The sequence below is a fragment of the Nicotiana sylvestris genome, chromosome 7, assembly GCF_000393655.2.
Source record: "Nicotiana sylvestris chromosome 7, ASM39365v2, whole genome shotgun sequence".
Lineage (NCBI taxonomy): Eukaryota > Viridiplantae > Streptophyta > Magnoliopsida > Solanales > Solanaceae > Nicotiana > Nicotiana sylvestris.
Genome location: NC_091063.1, coordinates 105,766,087 through 105,780,016, shown reverse-complemented (window position 1 = coordinate 105,780,016; position 13,930 = coordinate 105,766,087). Strand labels below are relative to the sequence as shown.

Below are 13,930 nucleotides of genomic sequence, written 5' to 3'. Positions count from 1 at the left end.
CTTTTGAACCACTGAGAAGGGCTTGTCCTGCTGCGAGCCTCCTCGCACCCCGAAAACCCTTTTCATTTGTTATCAACCCTCAACCCCGAGATCAACAGTTTCTCCTTCTCCCCTAGAGGGCATGGCCTCATCTTGGAAAAATCTCCAATACCTGCGGCAGATAAGTTAGTACGCTAAAAAAAAGTACTATTCTGGGGAAATAAGCCACCAAGCACCTACCATGATGCTTTGCCTCCCATCTCCCCTTGGACAGGTCTCGCCACCTATGCTTATCATTGGTCGAACAAGCTGCGATCTTACAAGACCACTCTGCCAAATTAGGGACCTCATTCGTCAACCAAGGAGTCGCTGTAAGAAATAAAACAGAAAAATGTCATTATGGAGCCCGCCTCCAAACAAAGTGATAAAAATACAGGTATGACACTTGTGTGTGAAATTCCATTTCTTAGGAAAGGGTAGAAACTCTCCAGGAATGATATCGATTGTCCGTGCTCGAACGAATTGACTCATCCATCATCGGTCCTCGTCCTCTTCGCCGTCAATGGTAGGAGACCAGGTGGATATACGATGTAGAGTAATCAAACCCCAATAGCGCAACGACTGATATAACCTCACTAGATGACTGACGGTAAATTCAAGATCGACTTTCTTGCAAAGTATCTTATCATCTGCACTATCTTCCAAAGGCACGGGTAAGCCTGCACCAAGGTAACCTAAAATCTCCGACAGAACTCAACCACGACCCGATCGGGGGAAACCGATGTAAAAGTGTACATATACACGCTCAAAAGCCCCTCGACGTAGGTCATGATGCTCTCCTCAGAGGAAGGTACTTGTATACCACTCCTTCTCCCCATCCACAGTCTTTTCTGATCATTTCGAGGTGTTCGTCCCCTACTAATGAAATGAACCTCAGTGCGTGCTCCCGATGTCGTTGAACGTTGGGAGGTCTCTCCAACATAAAGTCTCTCCTCGAGACAAAGCTCCTCGAGGTCCGCTCACCGGGCACCGATGGTGTACCACCAACTAGACGCGGAATAGAGGCAGAACTCCCCTCTCCTTGATGGGAGGATGTCGACGTAGCAGTCATGGCTACGATAAAATAAGAGGAGGAGGATATAGATTTGGGCAAAGATTTTGAGTTGAAACGACGGGAGAACTAGCACAAAGCGCCAAGTTCTATGAAAGAAATAGTTACTCAGAGTAGCAAAATTTCCACTAAAGAAGCAAGTGAATGAATATATAAGGGCAAAGCAGCGGCTGCTCGCCTACCTAGAGGGCCAATTAATTCTGACCATGGTAACGACACTTTTTCCTTGGGAAATGTACTGGAGGGACCACCGGGATCACCCCGGGGCTCCCTTTATCAGATCGCATGAATGCTGCTACCCCAGAAAGTCGAGAGGTATCAAGACCTCGAGGGGTTTCTTGCTGTCACAAGCATCGGCCCCAAAGAAGCCATCAACCTAACTCCAATGTAGGACCCAATTTCAGGGTCTCGATAACTCCAAGAATGGGCTCCAAAGAGTTAATATTAAAATTCAAAGAATAACTCAGCAAGAGCAACAAGATATAAAAAACTTGGGGCAGAAAAACCCTTTTGCATTGCCAAAAATATATTTACAAGGGACGTCTTTACAAGACTCATTCCCCTAGGAGTACAAGCACATAAAGAAAAAGAACAAAAAAGAGGATCAAAAGCGACATAAGGCCTAATCTTCATTTCCACTATCCTCCGAGCCATCTCCAGGATCCTCATCTGGAGCGATCAAGAGCGCCGAGTTTCTCTCCAACTCTCGGGCCTCCTCAATTTCGGCTGAAAGATCGACGACTCTGGTTCTGACCCCTCCAAGGTTTCCCTCCTCGCCTTTGCTCTAGAATGCTCGATAGCCCGGGCCAGTTTTAGCTCGGCCCCTATCGATAACTTACGAGCTATTTGATTTGTCGTGGCTGCATCCTGCAGATAAGTAGAAACCTTTCTTTCTATCTCGGACTTGGCCGTAGTTAGTGCAACAACCTCTTTCCGAGCATTTTGGAGAAGATCATGGTTCGATGCCAACTCCGAGGCCGCCACCCTGTTTCGTTCCCTTAGCTCGAGGATCTTCGCATTCTTTTACCCGATCAGCAAATCCCTTTGACCGAACTGCGAGGGAAAAGGTAAACCAATTAGTATCAGATTATGTGAACGAAGGGTGGACTTATGCATAATAAAATACCTACTCAGCAAGAGCAGCCTTTTCTCGGGATGCTCCCTCCAAAGTAGCCTGGAGCTTGCCTGACACTTTCACCTTTCGGGTAGAGTAAGCCTCCGACACTCACAGTCCTAAGGTCAGCCTCTCAAGCTCTTTCTCAAGACATGAAAGCTCCTCATTAAGCCTGGAGAGGGCATGATCATACATATCCTTACACTACAAAAAAACAAAAGAGTTAGAAGAACGAAGAAAAATGCTCGATACTAAAGGAAATATACATAAAATAGCTATCACCTGCTGCATGAATTTCTCCGTCGCCTTGACAGAGCCGGGAGCGTCAAGATCAATGTTCTCACTAACATCGTCAAGAATGTTGCCAAACGCGCATCCCCCCTTGAGAGGACCCCCGGCTTTGGCAGTATTCGCATCTTGAGCATCCCTTAACTCCCCTGACGAGAACTGAGGGGCCAAACTGAAACCATCTATGTCATCAATGTATCCGATGGGCAAATCCTACCCCTAAAAAGCTCAGAGCCCCGACCCTTCAGAATCAGCAACTAAGGTCCCCCTAGTGGAAACTGCACCAAATCCGGTCATGAGATCCGGGACCACATTGACACTCTCCTCGAGGGTCTTCGATTCACCGGACCGACCCGAGTCAGCCGTTCCCGATTTAGCAACCTCCAATCGAGGCACTTGCGAGGCTCCTATGCCTAACCTCATCCTCTGTGCCAACCGGCTCTCGCCCTTGTCATCATCATCATCCTCTTCCTTGGCGCCAGGGCTTACTCCGAAAGTTGAAGCCGAGGTCCTAGTAGTGGCTCGAGGCTTGCGTCACTTAGGTTTCTTTGCCACGGGAGGATCGGCAACCACCTTACCTTTCCTTTTCTTACCCTTGGCGGTCTCCGAAGTCTCCACCTCACCACTAGGGGGCGGCCTCATCCACATATTCTCACCAAGGCTTGTACGAGCATAGTGACCATAACTTATCAGCAAAAAGGATACGGGGAAAAACATAAATCTAAGGCATAGATGGCAAGGAACCTTAACCATGATTCTTGGGCACCCACCGCTTCTTAGCCAGGTTAGGCCAAGAGCGAACAAGATATGGGGACGCGGTGTCCAACCGCTCGATCCATCACAGTAGATCTGAGACCGCTTCGGGATACCAAGCGGTAGCTGCAGAAACTAAAAAGAGGTCATTTCTCTGGAAGAAAGGAAAGAAAATCACAAAACATATCAGAGGGAAATAATGCTTACGCTGTGTGTTCCACTTCTCCGGGAAAGGCATCCTCCCGGCCGAAATAATGTCCAAGGTCTTCACCCGGACGAACCTACTCATCCACCCTCAATCCTTCTCCTCGTCGGTGCTTGATAAAAATGATTTTTGGATCGGTGGTGAAGCCTAATCAAACCTCGATAAAATCGAGGGCTGTACAACCTAATCAAATGGTCGAGGGTAAATTTCTCGCCCTCAACCCCATCATAGAAATGGCGGAGCATCAAGACTATCCTCCAGAAAGAAGGATAGATTTGACCGAGCGTCACTTGATATTTGTCACAAAAATAGAGGATAACTGGATCTATCTCCGGAGGAGGGGATTTAGAGGGATCGATAGGACCCAAAGTGAATGGGTAAGTATATACGTGAAGGAAGCTAGCCTTGTGATCCGTTATATTCTCATCAGGGTTGGGAATCTCCACCTCCACTACCTCCCTCCATCGGTAGTCTTTCTTCACCGTCCCTATGTTGGTCACGACACTAATGTATCGGGACACGTGTTCGCATCGGCCCTGTGTGGATGAAGTTTTATCGATGGTAAAGCCCTTTGACATATCAAGTTCGATGGGAGTACATTGTCCCAGGGTGGGTATAACTTTGGGTTTCCCTTTAGATGTTCAAGATGAAGAGGCGGCCTCGTCTTTCCAAGGAATCGTCCTGGAGGTTCTAGCCATGATGATGGTGAAATTTCTCTACAGAAAGTAAGAAGAAATGATGCAAGTAGGGATGGGTTTGGCTTTGCAAATCTGAAGTAGTTGGGAAAGTAAGAATTATCCAACAATTGGTGCATTTATAGGAGCCGTGTGGGAAGTGGAAGGGATGAACTAGTAGTGGTTCATAGGCTTCTTGATAGTCGCATTTGACGGCGACCCTTGCGCAATTTTTTGGGCATGGCATTTGATACCATGATAGACTGACGTCACAACGATGATGCCTTCAAAATAAAATCTCATAATCATTTCCTATCACTTTGTTCTAGGAAACGCGGGGACTATCTGTATATGGTAAAATCGGAGGGTCCAATTTCTCACCATTAAAGCACTTCAAAATATCACCTCGAAAGCTTGAGGCCATGACTGAGTATCCTCCCTCGAGGGTCGTCAACACCCGGTCTTGAGGAAGTGATGATTATGTCAATGGTAGAAATAGTAAGTTCCTAAGGTACACGGTAAGGCCTTATAGAGCCTAGTGAGCTACTCTAAACCCGACTTAGGGTGTCATCTAGTTGTCCCATCTCCGCTTCTTTGTTATTAATGTATTTTGTACTATGTTGGGATTCCCCTCCTATATAAAGGGGATCCTTGTCATTTTGTAGTTCCCTATTGCTTCAGCTATTCAATACGAAATATACAAGAAACATTCTCTTTGCTCTCTAACATATTCCTTTGATATTGTTGCTTTCATTTATTATCTTCATTGTTGTTTATCATTTATTGCTTATCATTGGCGATAAAGAACTTTCATTAATTTTACTCCAACTGTTAGTCATACTTCTATTACCTTTGGTAGCTCCCTGCCAAGCTCCGGAATCGACCTCGAGGCCCTAATTGTTAGCCTATTGGTTTGATTATCACCCTATCCTAAGTCCCATTTCGTTTCTAAGTCTCACATACATACCATCAACTGCTTAAACAAAGCATAAAAATAAATCACGTATTTTTAGAGTCCTATAATCAATTTTAATTGTTATTACCATTTTCACGGTAAACAACTTCAATGCCGGATAAACACTTTAATGTTTGAGAGAATATCATTATATGCACAAGTGAATATGTTGTGCCTTGCACCAGGTTGTTATATCACAAAAGGCATCACAATGGTGATGTCAATTCTTGGTACATGCTTTTTCCCAATGAGAAGTGACTGCTGCAATATAGCGTGTACAGTTACGGATAGTCACTTTCTGCAGTTGCGTTCCAACTTTATAGTTGACTTGTACTTCAGTCAGAGAACCCTAAGGGACAAAGTCCTTATTATGTTCCTTTTTGTAACAGTTGCGTTGCGGATAGTCACTTTCTGCTGTTACGTTCCAACTGTACAGTTGACTTGTACTTTTGTCGGAGAACCCTAAGGGACTAGGTCCCTGTTATGTTCTTCCTTGTGGTTGTTCAGTCATTTGCTGGAGATCAGACTAGACATTGTTCATTTGAAATGTATACTAGGTGGGTCAGGTTCTCTATCTGGTTCTTGACAATAAGTTTCGTAGATCATCAAAACATAAGAATTAGAAGGCAAAGACATTAAAAATCCATCAATTTCCCCCCTTTTGATGATGACAAACTTATGCATTTATTGTATTTGTTTAGAGCAGAAATAACCAGATAAGGTACCAGAAACTACACAAGTTCCCTCTAAACTTTTGTTTTTGATTCACCCTTAATCAGATCCCCTATATTTGCATCAAGTTTCTACACAAGTTCCCCCTGACCTTTTATTTTTGATTCACCCTTAATCAGATCCCCTATACTTGCATCAAGTTTCTACACAAGTTCCCCCTGACCTTTTCCCCCTTTTGGCATCATTAAAAAGATACACAAGCAGACAATCAACATAAAGAAGTCTAACACAGCCTACGTATGCCACATATGTGCACACAACATGGCAGAAAAGAGAAGCCAGAGGAAAACAAATTTGTATAGGCAAAAAGAGGAGCTGTTTCATTAATATTAACAATGGACTGAGCAAAACAGGAGCAGTAATGGTGAAATCCAGCATGCCATCATAAAAAGTCAAACAAAAGGAAAACAACAGCCACAAAACATTAGAGCAAAAGATAGCTGACCACTGAAAGGATCCTAGGGGGCACTAGGAGAGGGAGCCTTGGAAGAGAAGGCAAGAAGCCAGAGGAAAACAAATTTGTATAGGCAAAAAGAGGAGCTGTTTCATTAATATTAACAATGGACTGAGCAAAACAGGAGCAGTAATGGTGAAATCCAGCATGCCATCATAAAAAGTCAAACAAAAGGAAAACAACAGCCACAAAACATTAGAGCAAAAGATAGCTGGCCACTGAAAGGATCCTAGGGGGCACTAGGAGAGGGAGCCTTGGAAGAGGAGGCAACAATGGTTTTGAGAACCAGGTCCAGTCGGGAATTTGCAGACAGTTGTTCTTCAAGCAGTTTGGCGCGAAGCTTATCATTTTCCTTTGTCAGGCGGGAAACTTCTTCATTAACGAAATCGGGTCCCTTAACTGCTTGACTAAGCTGAGTTTCCAGTATGGCATTTTGAGCCCTCAACCTTCTGATCTCTTCAGAAGCTGCATTTTGAGCATTGATCAGCTGAGAAATGGTCGAGATGCTTCCACCAACTCTTTCTACGCACTCACATTCTACCAGAGTGGTTTTAAAGAAGGTTTGCTTGCGTGTGCCCACTCTGGGATTACCCAAGGGGACCTTGTAAAATCTGAACACTTGAGTGAGGAGAAAGCCATATGGTAGCCCATGATTCCCACCTTTAAAGTTTGCCACTTTTTGCATATGATATATCTTGATTGCTGGCAGATTGATTGGGACAAACTCATCAAGCACCTCTATTAAGACTATATCTGATTTTGTAGCAATAGACCGCCTCTTAGAATGAGGTAAGAGCACCTTATTGACCAGTTCAAAAAGAAGCAGATACTCAGGAAGTAATACCTTCTTATGCACCTGTTTCCCTTACTGAATAGCTTGCTCTTTCATGATAGCTCTCCTAAAGTTGATAGCACAGACACCTTTGCTGAGGACATTCCTTCACATGGAATTGTGAGAACCTTTCCCAATAGTGAAGCGTCGAGTACAATGTCTACTTCATTTACAAGCGCACAAATGTGATCCCCCTTAACAGTGAAGATAGATGCATAGAAATTTTGTACCACATCATCGCACACCAGAGGCATGCTCCCTTGAACCAAGTGCTCTCATTGCCGAAATTCCACTATCTCCAGAATTTGTCTCATACCAACCATCTCTGAAATTGCTAGGTCAAACGTACGACCCCACAAGACTTTCTGAGTTCTTAATCTCTCATGCCAAAGACACACTGTCACTGGGTATGGTCCTCAGAGAACCAGGTTCTCTTATAGTTTCCTGTTTTCGTTTTCTACATCCTCCAAGAGACTTTTCTTACCAACTTACTAGCCCCACAGTATTATCTTTAGACATAGCTTGCTCAACTGGACTATTCTTAGACTTGCTACTGCCCTTCATGGATGCACCATTTTGTTTCTCAATAGCTTCTTCGGAAGCTTCATCCACAAACGTTTGAGTTTTTATAGATTATTTCACTAAAGAACCAGGTTCCTTTAGAGCATTTTGTCAACCTCACCTTCTAGAACGCTCTTGTTAGTGACAAATTCCCCTTGATTCATCAACCTCTTTTTCCTTGTCTTGACACTCCTCCAACTTTTCTGCAATGTAGACTCAAAGCCCTCATTCTGTTGCGACCTAAAAGTGGGTAACTTGGAGGAGGATTCTAAGAGCTTAGGATGATCAGAAGGTGCAGGAGTGGGTTTGCCTGGAAGAGAATCAGGTTCTTCAGCAGGTTTTTCTGGGAACGTCTCATGAACCAAAGATTCGAGGAATACTATGGTTCTTACATCGCCTAGGAATGGTGTTTCTTCCCCCTGATACTCAGACACGAGATATGCTCCTTCATTCATCAAACTCTCAGCAACGATAGCCATGATGTTATACGCTGCTTCCTTTTCTGGTGACTCTATGAGAGTCACTAAGTCCAAAATGGAGGAGTTCAGATACTGATCAGGATCATCCTCACAGACCTTTGACATGTTACACCCCGTTAGTTTAAACAACCTCGATACCGTTATATAAATACACACACACACATACACACACACACACACACACACACACACACACATATATATATTGAGTGAAACATTTTTTTAAAGAAAACAAAATGGTTTGAAAAATATGATTTATATAGTTATTAATAATACTACTTTCGTATATGTTTTAAATTATACACATAATATGAGAAAAGTTTATGAGATTTTCTTTAATGTAAATATATGAATTATTTTTTTCACAATAAAAGAAGGCTTTTTTTTACCATTTTAAGAATTAAGTGTACGAAAATTTGTACTCTTTATATGAAATTAGGAAAATTATAAGTTGAAAAAATATATGTATTTTTACATGGATGTTTTAATGAAATAATAGTGTATGCCTTGTTTTTATATGATACCACATAACCATGATAGTAAGGTACATAAAGTGTATCAAAAATATGTAAAATTTTAAGTAATTTAAGACAATTTTTAATTATGCGGGTAATTAGTTAATTACCGGATAACGGAATATTACCGGGTAACGAGATATTATCTAATTAACTAATAAGTCGGATAAAGATTAAAATTCCCCACCCCACGTGGCAGCTAGCCACTCCTTAGTCAAACGACTCTTGGTCGTTTTCTATTAGGTGGCAACCTAATGGATGAAACAATAGAAATAAAATATAGCAGCAACATTGGATTTTAAAGAACGAAGGCAACAATAAACAAAGGTTTTAAACTCTTCTTCCTACTCTGCTTATTTTCTATTTATCAAATTTTAGATGCTACAGATACTATAACAATAACTCAATTTCTCAAAGATGGGGAACTCAATATTAGTTTATCTGGTGGAAGTTTTGAAATGGGCTTTTTCAGTCCAAGTAATTCTATATTTCGGTATTTGGTATAAGAATATTTCTGTCACAATAGTTGTGTGCGTTGCCAATAGAGAATCTTCTTAAAAAAATACGAGTGCGGAACCAAAATGTGATTTATTTTTACTCAAAATACTCAAATAAGTGTAAAAAAAAAAGTTACCAAACTATATATAACGCCACAAATAGTGGCGCTATACAGTAACGTTAACTGCACCGTTACTGTATAGCGCCACTATTTGTGGCGTTATACTGACACATCTTACATAGCGCCATTAATAGTGGCGCTATACGCTTTATTACCTGAACACATAGCGCCATTAATAGTGGCGCTATACCCCTTAATACAAATCCTCCATCTTCTTCTTCTTCTTCTTCGTTCCATCTCCCTCATTTCTCATTTCTGGTCCCCCACCACCACCACCACCACCACCGATTCTGCCCCCATTTTTAAAAAAAAAAAAATTTTGGGTCCCCCCGTCACATAAAAGTTTAATGTTTGTGGTCCCACTGTCGAGTAGAGCTTTGTGTTATTGTGGATTCACTCTTCCGGAGTCAAAATTTCGATCTATCTACATTCCGAAAATTCTAAATCGAAGTATTTCGATTTATTTTAAGTTAAAACTTTTATAACAATGCATATTACTTGATTTGTATGTATTCTATTTCGGTTTGTGTTTATTTTTTCCGAAACTAGCATGTTAAATTTTATCCGGATTTAATTTTAGTGTTGTATAAAAATATGTAAATTAGTCTAAAAAATGTGTTTGTTAATATCCTCATGTATATTTATGTGTTTTTATGCCGTTTAGTTTAGATTATTTTTTAGCGTAGTAAAATGTAGACTTTTTTAGCGTAGTAAAACGTAGACCTTTTTAGCGTAGTAAAACGTAGACCCTTTTAGCGTAGTAAAATGTAGAGCCTTGTAGCGTAGTATTGTGTAGTAATTGTTTAATTATCTTATATTCTAGCACAAAACCCATATATATATATATATATACATATAATTTTTACAATTAATTTATTAAAAAATCTGAATAAAAATTATAAAAAAAAACATAAAATTATTAATGATAGTTTGGTACTACTGGGCCTCAGAAAATCTAGCACGAAACCCATAATTATATATATATACATATATATATATATATATATATATATATATATATATATATATATATATATATATATATATACATATAATTTTTACAATTAATTTATTAAAAAATATGAAAAAAAGACATAAAATTATTAATGATAGTTTGGTACTACTGGGCCTCAAAAAATCTAGCACGAAACCCATAATTATAATATATATATATATATATATATATATATATATATATATATATATATATATATATATTATTTTTATAATTTAGTTATTAAATAAATATGAATAAAAATATTAAAAAAACATAAAATTATTAATGATAGTTTGGTACCACTGAGGTTCAGAAAATCTAGCACGAAACCCATAATTATAAAAATTATATATAGGTATATATAATTTTTACAATTAAGTTATTAAAAAATATGAATAAAAATTATTAAAAAAACATAAAATTATTAATGATAGTTTGGTACCAATGGGCCTCAGAAAATCAAGCACGAAACCCATAAGTATATATATAATTTTTACAATTAAGTTGTTAAAAAATATGAATTTAAATTATAAAAAGCACACATAAATTTTAATGATAGTTATTAAAATTATGAATTTGCAGTTGACGACATGGATGCACCTATACATCCCGGCCCTCGGACATCGGAGCTACTACCCCTACAGCCCCAGCATAGATCCGAGCATATATGGGGGGAGAGTTGCTTACGCAGACTTTCCGGGGAAGGAGAGTGGATTTATTGTGGGAGTTTTTGACTCCTCCCCGCGTTCTACATCCCCGTGTGGTCTATCACCTGGAGGAGATGAGATTATATAGGATCATTAGCATTGGCCGGATACAGCTCGACTATGCTTTGATCACGGCGTTGATTGAGCGGTGGCGACCGGAGACGCACACTTTCCATCTGCCCATCGGCGAAGCCACCATCACACTCCAGGACGTCGAGATTTTATATGGCCTGTCCACCGATGGCCAGTTTTACTGCCTGGGAACATGAGATATTTTAACCGGGCTTCATATATGGATATGCTACACAGGCTCACGGGCTTCAGGTCCGAGGACCCAGATGTAGCAATTGGGAGCAGTCGTATGCAGTTGGGCCCCATTAGAGACCACTTGGTACAGATCCACGATACTATCACCGACGAGTCAGCGGAGGTGGATGTGGAGCAATATACGAGACTGTTGTTGCTCCTTCTATTTGGGGGGGTCTTGTTCCCGAATACTTCGGGGAACCTAGTGAGCCTTCGTTTTCTGCATCATATTGCGAACTTCGATGATACAGTCAGCTACAACTGGGGTGGTGCTGTCCTATCTTTATTGTACAGGCAGATGTGCCGGGCATCCATGGGCACACAGAGAGACGTTTTTGGCTTTCTGCCACTTCTACAGGTGACAACTTATTCAAATAATTTGTCGTTTAGTTACAATTCTACCTAGTTATAGTTAATCTTTACGTCAACTTTCTGTTTTAGGTTTGGGTGTGGGAGCGATTTCTGCAACTTCGGCCACCTCTACCACAGCTACCGGCTAATGTACATATTCCTGATCTCCCTCTAGCTTGTAGGTGGGTATTGCGTCGTAGACTTGCACGAGAGTATCATGGCCATCATAATCTCCCCTTCTGTAGGGATGTGTTGGATTTTCTGGAGGATGCACAGGTGAATATCTAACTAAACTTACCAATTATTGTTTAACTAGGTGTTGCGCATACTAACGATTTGTGTTATTATTTGATAGTTCATCTGGACGTCGTACATCGAAGAGCTGATAGGTACCCTGCCCGCGTATTGCACGCACGGTCGCCATATTTAGAGGGCTTCCGTCCCTCTCACGTGCCTCGATATTGTTGAGCATCATACCTCAGAGCGAGTATTTCGTCAGTTTGGATTTCCGCAGTCTATACCGACTCAGCCTGCATGGGATCCTTTACATTATGAGAGGGATGATAGGATGAGAGTGGACGACACATTTATTGAGTGGCTGACAGCGCAGTTGGGTATTTGGGACAGCCGAGGGGACTTGACCCCAGCTCCGCAACACTTTCCTATCGAAGTTTATATGGCATGGTACCGCACTGTTTCCCGACTTTTTATCGGGAACCCAGTTCATCAGGTAGATGGTCGGTACGTCTCATACGCCGGGAGACATGAGGCTCTGGTATGTTTTCTGTTATTATCAATTACATTAATAGTAATTTCTAGTCAAATACGTAGTTTATATTAAAAACTTTTGTGCAGGCGATTGGATTGCATACCGTATATCGTATGGGGCAGCAGATGCAGAGTTATGTCCACGACCCTGTGATCATGCAGGACTATAGTCGTCGCTTAATGGATGTGGCTGCCCAGACACTGCAGCGAGGCCGATCGGATCAGCGTTTGGCACACCAGCCAGATTATGTTGACCCAGCCACGTACCAGCGAGGTCGTGGTATGCCACGGGGTGGTGGCCGACGAGCTGTTGCTGCTCCACAACGACCTGCTGGTGTTAGACGACGTGGTCGTGGGCGGAGAGGAGGTCCCCATCAAGGGGGCTTTGAGGCTCCTGCTGATGATGTTGCTGCTGATATGGTAGGTGGCATGCATGAGACCGACATGCCGTCTTACTGCCTTGGCATTTATGACACTCCAGGGACGTCGCAGGTGACCCCATCGGGTCAATTCTTGATCATGGGTTCGGATTTTCAAGGAGTGGAGTTGGGTAGATATTTCCCTGGCCCGTCTACCACTGATGAGTCTCGACCGATCCGAGATTTTGATAGTGGGCACCGACTGAGTTATGGCAGCTCATCACATGCGCAGGTATGAGTTTATTAGTATTAATTTTATTACTGTTTTTACTATAACTTATTTATTTTGTTTTAACTTTATTAATTTACTTTTTTAGGCTTCATGCGATGCTGCGACAGATGACTACATTCAGGATCCAGACACGATTATGGTAAGCCAATATAAATTTTTGTGAATTGTTATGTAGTTTTCTATACTAAGTTTGATATTATTATGTAGCCTTCTACTGGACCTGACATCACCACCGATACATGTCATCCTGTGCCGCATCCGGCCATAAGGAGACGACTTGATGATGATGATCCTGATAGCGTACCCGGGCGGCAGGGGATGCGCCTCAGGCCAACGGCTACTTTGAGACACACCGGATGCGGGACACATTGATTCGGTCTTCCATTTTTTTGTTTTTTTGGTGTAAATAATATTTAGTCGAATATGGCAGTTACTTTTTTTTAGTTCTCATTTCGTTTTATAGTATTTGGTATAGTAACACAACAACTTAAACTTAACTTCCACTTAAATTAAAATAAAATTTAGTACAACAAACAAGGAAAACATTACTACAACACAAACACAAACATAACAGGCCAACATAATAAAAATACATGACATATGAAAATGACACTAAACACATACACGCCAATGCTCCATCCTCAGTTGTCATTTATTCTTCGCTCCAACCACTTAAATCGTTCTTCCATTTGTTCTTTTTCTTCTTCTAACTCTTTCACTCTCGCCTTCACCTCCGCAAGTTCCCGTTTATATTTTTCGTTGCGTTCCTTGTGTGCTTCACAATTCCATTCTGCTCTCCATTTTTTATCTTCCACCTCCTTCAGTTTCTCCCTCATTTCTGTAATAATTCTATCTCCCTCCTTTTGTATTCTATGCTGG

General features: G+C 41.3%; 1 long non-coding RNA gene across 1 annotated transcript; it reads left to right on the top strand.

Moving 5' to 3' along the window:
- Positions 1-12,971: 12,971 nt before the first annotated feature.
- Positions 12,972-13,424, top strand: LOC138872477 (uncharacterized). The gene is made up of 3 exons (XR_011400858.1): positions 12,972-13,051; positions 13,137-13,190; positions 13,259-13,424. It is a non-coding gene; the product is annotated as an uncharacterized lncRNA (long non-coding RNA).
- The last annotated feature ends 506 nt before the right edge of the window (positions 13,425-13,930 follow it).